Here is a 7,643-nt window from a genome sequence, read left to right on the forward strand (position 1 = left end):
CAACAAATATTTATTAAATGTCTACTATGTGTTAGGTAGGTGTTGGTTTATAGGAGTGGGAACCATCAGTGAGTAAGAGCTCTAGTCCATGCTCTAATGAATTTACTGGATAGTAAAGGAGAGGAATATTGAATAAAAAGTTATAAAAATAAATCCATAATTACATATTATGATAATTGCTATAAAAGAAAAACTTAGTTTTATCCACTTTATATATTGACGCATACATTCCTCAGTTCTAGAAGCTTCACTGAGTCCACATTTTCAATAGCAGTATTTCCCAGTCCATGTTCCTGAGTTTTATCTTCTTCTAAGAAATAAGCAGTGTGCATTAGCATATTGAGGAATCAGAGAGGTCTTGTGACAAAGAAATATGCATATCTTTGTTCAAACCAGTGTTTCCTAAACATTTTTTTAAAAATTAAAAAATCGAAAATGTTAAAGGTTATCACTGCAATTAGGAATTAGTATTCTGAATCACATGTTTAAGGAAAGGCTTGTCCACAAGACTTTTCAGTTTGCTTACTCTTAAGCTATTTTACCTAGTACTTTTGTAAGCATACTTTTCCAATTCTATGCTCTACCTTACAATAGACCCAATATTTACTGCCCTTTATCCATTTTCTTCATCTATACCAATCCTGCCAATCTACGGTAAAACAATTATATCTTTTTAAAACATGTTGATTTTATCTTCTGTTGATTATTATAACTTGTATGCAGATCTTAAAACATCATAGCAGCTGTAAAGAGAAACCTGTAAATTGGAACATCTTGGAATGATAAATAGAATATTCTGTTTTACTCTTTAAATTATTTAGGTCATTGCCTGTGAGTGACAGTGTGCTCTGTTAAAAAATCCATAGAGTATGAGTTTGGATCACCTATTGGAGCTCAAATTCTTTTAAAGGTTTTCTGTAACTGTTCCAGACCATAATAATGCTACTTTGCTTGTTCCTCCTCATTATCACCATTATTATTGTTATCTTAACTAACTATTTTTAAAGAACATCAGCCTAAGGATTATAGAACCAATCTGGAAAAATTCTCTTGAGAGAAGATTCATACTAAGTAGTGGCATATACAAGCTTACTCAAAATCTCTCCTTATTGTATCACATAGGTTGAATAACAACATTTTAATATTTTTGTCCTTCTCTCTCCACACCTCTTCTCTTGGAATTTTTATCTTCTGACTTACTTAAATATGCAAATATAGCTGTAGAAGACAGTAGAAAGCAGACTTTAAGATTAGATTAAAATAGCCCAAGTTCAGAAAAAGTGTTCTAATTCTGTAAAAAAAAACTGTTACAGTTATATTTCTTAAAGAACTTTGCTTTCAGACAAGTTGGAAACCTCAGCCAAGAACAGTATGAAGAAATACATTTCTGAGCATTAGGATACTTTCAAAGATCTAACTTTCATAAGGTGACAACTTAAAGTAATAAGTTTCTAGAATAATATTTGAAGGCTTATTTATAGAGACACAGAATAACAGAATGAAACACACGTAGTCAGATAGAGGCTATTTAATTAATAGACTCTTAGGTTTGGTTGGAACCTTAATCTAACCTCAATCTAATCATTTGTCTCATCCTTAAATAAAATACTCTTCTATCTTAACATCTCCTGAGATATTTTTATACTATAGTTTGAGATAAAACTTATATTCTTAATGATTAGTGAGTTATTAAGAAAAAGATCAATTATTTAACATGATTTATTGAGAAGCCAGAGATGTACATTTAGATATAGTTTAATCAAATGTCTTATTTAATAAAAATGTGGGTACATGATGATTAATATATCTTTCTGTAAAAAAAAGTCTCCTTTATGTGAAACACTTCATTTCATACTTTCTTTCAAAGATTTGAGTAGGTACATTTAGTAGGAGCTAGTAAGAAGGCATTTTCCATGGAGTTGTCTCATCTCAGGAATTTCTTGCCTTTTGTGATATGACACAATGTCAGTATGGTGCCCTTCATAAAACCTGATGAAAGACATATTTTCAATCTGATATAAACAACTTAGAGAAAGCATTTATTTTCTTCTTCTTTTTTTTTTAAATGCCTACAGCACCTGGTCTTCTTAGGTGGTCTCCCATCCAAATACTAACCAGGCCCAACCCTGCTTAGCTTCCAAGATCAGATGAGATTGGGCATGTTCAGGGTGGCATGGCTGTAGATGAGAAAGTGTTTCTAAATGGTATTTTACACTGCTTTATACTCATTCTTCAATCATAACTATAGATAACTTCTGACATTATGTTTGTTAATATTTTAATTAATACTAATGATGGTGGTATTTGTGTCTTCAGGATATTTTAAGCAAATAAACAGGGCTTGTAGTGATAATCGTTTAATCAATTAAGTTGCTTTGAGTATAAATCAGTTACTTTATAATTGGAAAGGTTTTAAGAGATTTATGAAACATATAAGACTGCTTGTTGTCACCTTCAGGCTGAAAAGAGATTTAAAATAAAAGGAAAATTAATTTAAGAAGTTTAAAACTACAAGGAAGTTAAAAGCATGTGAGAATGCACTCATAGATTTAATAATGGTTAAAAGAAAGCTTCATGAAAGGTTAACATGGAAGAATCAGAGGCTCACTTTAAAACTGAACTATTTTGTTATGATTCTGAAATTTGTTTCATTGTTAGTCTATGAAGTAAGATTAAAAGTACAATTTCAAACAATTTAAAACATTCTGAATATTTAAATACTTATCTTTATTTATCTTGTGAATAATGAATGCCATGTATGAAATTTTTTAGTTTAAATTCTTAATGGAATAAATTATTTAGGAGATGATGAAAGGCAACAGGATTTGAAGGCATTAACAGAATAAAATCAAGAGTAAAAGTTTTATAAAGAGAATTGAAAAAGGTTTAAAGAAGGCAAATGAGCTCTTTAAATGAAAAATAAATATGCCTAGATAATGAGGTCTGCTAGAAGACAAAATGCACTTCACAAAGATCACAGTACAACCAGAATAACCATTTCCAAAATTCAAATCTGAACATGTGTAAAATTTTTCACTGGCTCCATGCTGCCCTCACCATCAACCCCATAGTATTGCATAGCCAGGTATGGAAGCAGTTGCCAAGATTTCAGTCTCCTCTCCCACCATACTTACACCTTACCTTCTATGCCTTTGGGCTTTTGCATTATCAATTTCTTCTCCTAAACTACATTGCCTGCTCTTCTCTCTTGGATTACTTTTCCTTGTCATTTTCAATTAAATTTAAAGATCATCCTTGCAGAAAAATTTTCCTCTACTATCTCTGTTATGGGCAAATTGTATCTTCCCAGATTTATATGTTGAAGCCCTAATTTCGATACCTCAGAATGTGGCCTTATTTGGAAATAAGACTATGGCAGTTAAGATGAGATCATATCTGTATTTTTATAAAAAGAAGGCCATATAAAGAGAGACACATGGAGGGATGATGCAAGAACAAAGAGACAACATTCATCTGCAAGCGAAGGAGAAGGTTCTGGAACAGATCTTTCCCTCATAGTCCTCAAAAGAATCCTGATAATACTTGATTTTGTACTTCTACCTTCCAGACCTATGAGACAATGAATTTCTGTTGTTTAAGCCACCTGGTTTGTACTTTGTTATGGTGGCAGCCCTAGCAAACTAATATAATCCCCTCTATAGATTTCAACCAAAAGTTAGGTGTCTCTTCTCCAGCATCTATAGAACCTAGGGCCCAATCTGGCATAGACTTATTACAGTTGTTTCCTCTTCAATCTCTTGAGGTAGCACGAGTTCTTAATTATAGCATAAACTGACTTTTATTTATATTCCTAATCCAAGGCAGATATGCAATGTGTCCTGTTTTTCATATACCGAATAATGAATAGAAGCAAAAATGGAAATTTTTTCTAGCCTTAGGTTACCAACCTGTTGAAGAAGATTTAAAACTGCAATTTCAGATGCAGGGAAAATTGCACGATACAAGTATAAAATTAGATACTCTGAAAAACAAGGCTTGACATCACAGAAAGTACAGAACAGATAGGTTACCCACTCATTCTCAGAACTAAATGTCCAGGAAAATAAATGACTTGATGTCTTTAATCAGTACATGTAGTGAATATAAGAAGTGACTTAAACCTAAAAATTGAACCCAAAGAATTAAACAAATATTTAAGAAGTAGCTTGAAAAATTGGTGTGATGGTTATCATATGAAAATGATGAGCTTATCTTGTTTAGAAGAAGCAGTTCTAATAGAAAAGAGAGAGCATTATATATTACGGACATCCTAAACTGATAATGGAAGTAAACAGAAAAAAACATTTGAGAAAGGATAAAAACAGAAATTATATTACCTTAGAAAGTAACCACAAGATCATGTGAAATATAGCTGAGTGATACTTTCTAATGGACATTATTATACTGGCACAGAGAAAAAATAAGAGTAAGGAGAAAAGAGCTGTTTGTTTAGACATTTTGGACATATGAATCGCTTACTCAAAATTTTGCCATTTAAAATTCCATTTGTTATTTTCTTCAGAATATAAAATTAATGTAATTTATTATTAAAAATTTGGAAAATATAAAAAAGCATAAGAAAATAAAATTGAATATAGTCCTACCATCCAGAGCTAAAGCACTATTAACATAATGGAGCTCTCCTATCATTCATTCAAAGTTGCACTCTAAATACACACATACATACAGACACATATACGCTCCTCACACACACATACAGCACACACATATGTTATTAAGATTAAATGTACTGTTTTGTGTCATGCTTTTCTACTTAGCATTATACTGTAAACATTTTCTTATCATTAAATATTACTTGAAACATATTATGTGAAGACGATGAAAGATTCTGTTGCAGATATGTCTATTAATTTATTTGACCAATCTTTTTCCTATCCTAGAAATTTGTGTAGTTTAGTATTTTTCCAAATTATAATTAATGCCTTAATAAACCACCTCAAATATAATTTCTTGTGCATTTACTGGGGGAAAAGGATTGGAATACTTTTACTCTTCTTGATAAATATTGCAAAATTGCTCAATTATTTGCACCAATTGATACAATACCTGAATATTACATGTGACTATCCATTTGCCAGTAGATATTATCAGTTTATTTTTAATCTCTGTTAGTTCGATAGAGCATAGTATAATTTAAGGTGTTTTTAATTTTTCCTTTATTTGTTCCTCCTTTGATTTATGCTTACAAAATCAGTTTGTTAAATGGATTTATATCAATGGCTTGCAAACAGGAAACACTTCATTTCTCCCCAATCACTGCCTTTAAACATTATCTTTGGAAATTCTCTTCTCCCTCTTGTACAAGAGTTTATATCTATGCCATAGCTTTCTAATTGTTCAGTTCTAGGAATAGTCTCATTTAGATAAGTAGACTCATTTTCAGGTATAGTTCCAGAATACTGCGTGAATAATCTACATATTTTTGGAAGTTTACTAGAAGCCACGATTTTTGAGCAAGTGGGTCCATTAAAGAGAACTATGTAAATGATTATATAAAGGGTACATTTTTATATGTAAAATGTTAATTAAATTTAAGTTCTCATTTAGCTTTGTGTTTTCAGGGAAGTGATAGTTACAATAACATAAATAAATGGAGCGAAAATATTTCTAAGATTTTCTTTTCCCATTGTTACTAATGAACCCTTTTAAATGAATGCCTCTCGATAGCACTTCTGTTGACTGACCTGGAAATTTTACACCAAGTCTTAGATCAAGAATATTTATTTTTCTTACTGATGCAGGAAGCCACAGACCAAGTCATTCTTTTAGTAATATAAATTCAATGTTTTGCTTTGTTTCACGAACCCAATTAGAGCTGAATCCACCTCTAGCAATTATATTGAGATTAACATATGGGTGCTGTCAGAACAAATCATCCTCCGATTTCACATTTTCTAGATAAACGTAGAACAAAACAAGGTACAGAAATGAACGTCAATGGAGACAAAATGCACCTGGTTTCTCATTAAGTAGCAACAACTGTCCAGCTAGACTGGCTCTGAACCAAGGGCCAAATCTAATCCGAAGCAGAAAAATAATGTGATTTTACCATTCTCCTGAACCATCTACTTCGTTTTTAAAGATAGGAGAAAATAATTCATCAAGTGGGTTTATATGCATTGTGTTTGTGTGTGTGTATAACTGCATGTTGAGGTTGAGAGCATGCAGCATCAAAGTAGGAAAAAGATGAATACTTTGAAATAAGTGAATACATCAGATGATTAGAGCAATCTTTTTAGTTTCTTAGATCAAGTATTTCATTTATATTTTAAAAATGATTCTCCCTAATCATAGTTAAAGAAATATATTTAGAATAATTAATTATTCCCGTTTCTCTCAGAGCTATCGTGAGTATTAGTGGTCTGCTTTGTAAAGCTAATAACATATAATTGGGAAGAGTATAGAAATTAAAAAGTATTTTATCATATTTTTAGACAATTTCCACTTTTATGTAGAAATAGAGTAGATATGTACAATAATTTAACCTCAATATCAGAGTAAGAGGCAATAGATTTTTGTTTCTTGTTAAAAGTTTATATTTCGATTAACCCTCATAAGATTAATTTTCCTAGTGAATTTCTCCTCCTGTACAGACTTTCTTATTGACTACTACTTTCACTGTTCTTTAAATTGATAACAATGTTTAATGTATCCTCTCATTTTCTCCTCCAAATCTGACCTTCATATTGCCATCTTTCAATTAATGAATCGATAATCATCCAGTCGCCTAAGCCAAACCTTTGGAACCGCCTTCCATTCTACGTTTTCTACAATTTTCCACAAATGAATCAGATTTTCAAATGTGGCCCCTCCTTTCTGTAATCATTGCTGGAACATTGGATCATGTTGCCTTCTTTTCCTCTGACTACTTAAATAGCCTTTTAGTTCATTTCCGTAGAGCCTACCCTGTAAATGTTGGCAACTTCTTCCACCTGACACATACCCACAATGCCTCTGCATTTTTCCTATGCTTTTGTGAATGCATTTTTCTGCCAGGAATGATCTTTATTCTTCCTTTAACTTGGAGAAATCTTAACCATTCATCCTCAAAACAGCTCAAATGTCATTTCCTCTGCAAAGGTTTTCCAGCTTCCTCAGGATTTTAAGTTACTCTCTTCTTTTGCCCTTAGAGTACTTTCTAGCCTGTATTGTGGTAAATTGTCAAAGCTCATGCTGAGAAATCATAATGACATTGAGAACCATGACCAAGACAGACAATTTCAGTATTCTATACTTTAACATTATCCTTCCTAGCCAGCTGATGATTCAAAATTTTTTTTACATTTCATCAGAAAGGAAGTCAAAGCACTTTCATGCTTTACTAGATATTACATATGGGTGACATCTAAATGATGAATCATTTTTCTTATGAAATGTCTTCTATAGCAACATTTATGTTCTAAATAACATGCTAGCAGGTTATAATAAACAAGGCCAGACACTAACTCTGCTGGCTTGAACAACAGAACATTATTTTGCTTCAGGTACAAAATAATACATATCAAATTTTAAAAATTCCTTGTCATTTATACATTATAATTATGTTCTGTGAACAATAAAAAAATTGACAAAATTAAAAGCATTAATATAATTATATTTTAGTCACCAAGATTTAAATTAAT

At 31.5% G+C, this 7,643-nt stretch overlaps 1 non-coding gene across 1 annotated transcript; it reads right to left on the minus strand.

Moving 5' to 3' along the window:
• Positions 1 to 2,066: 2,066 nt before the first annotated feature.
• LOC111743519 lies at positions 2,067 to 2,185 on the minus strand. The gene has a single exon (XR_002781746.1). It is a non-coding gene; the product is annotated as a 5S ribosomal RNA (ribosomal RNA).
• Between the last annotated feature and the right edge of the window lie 5,458 nt (positions 2,186 to 7,643).

This window comes from Pteropus vampyrus, unplaced genomic scaffold, assembly GCF_000151845.1.
Source record: "Pteropus vampyrus isolate Shadow unplaced genomic scaffold, Pvam_2.0 Scaffold115, whole genome shotgun sequence".
NCBI classification, from domain to species: Eukaryota; Metazoa; Chordata; class Mammalia; order Chiroptera; family Pteropodidae; genus Pteropus; species Pteropus vampyrus.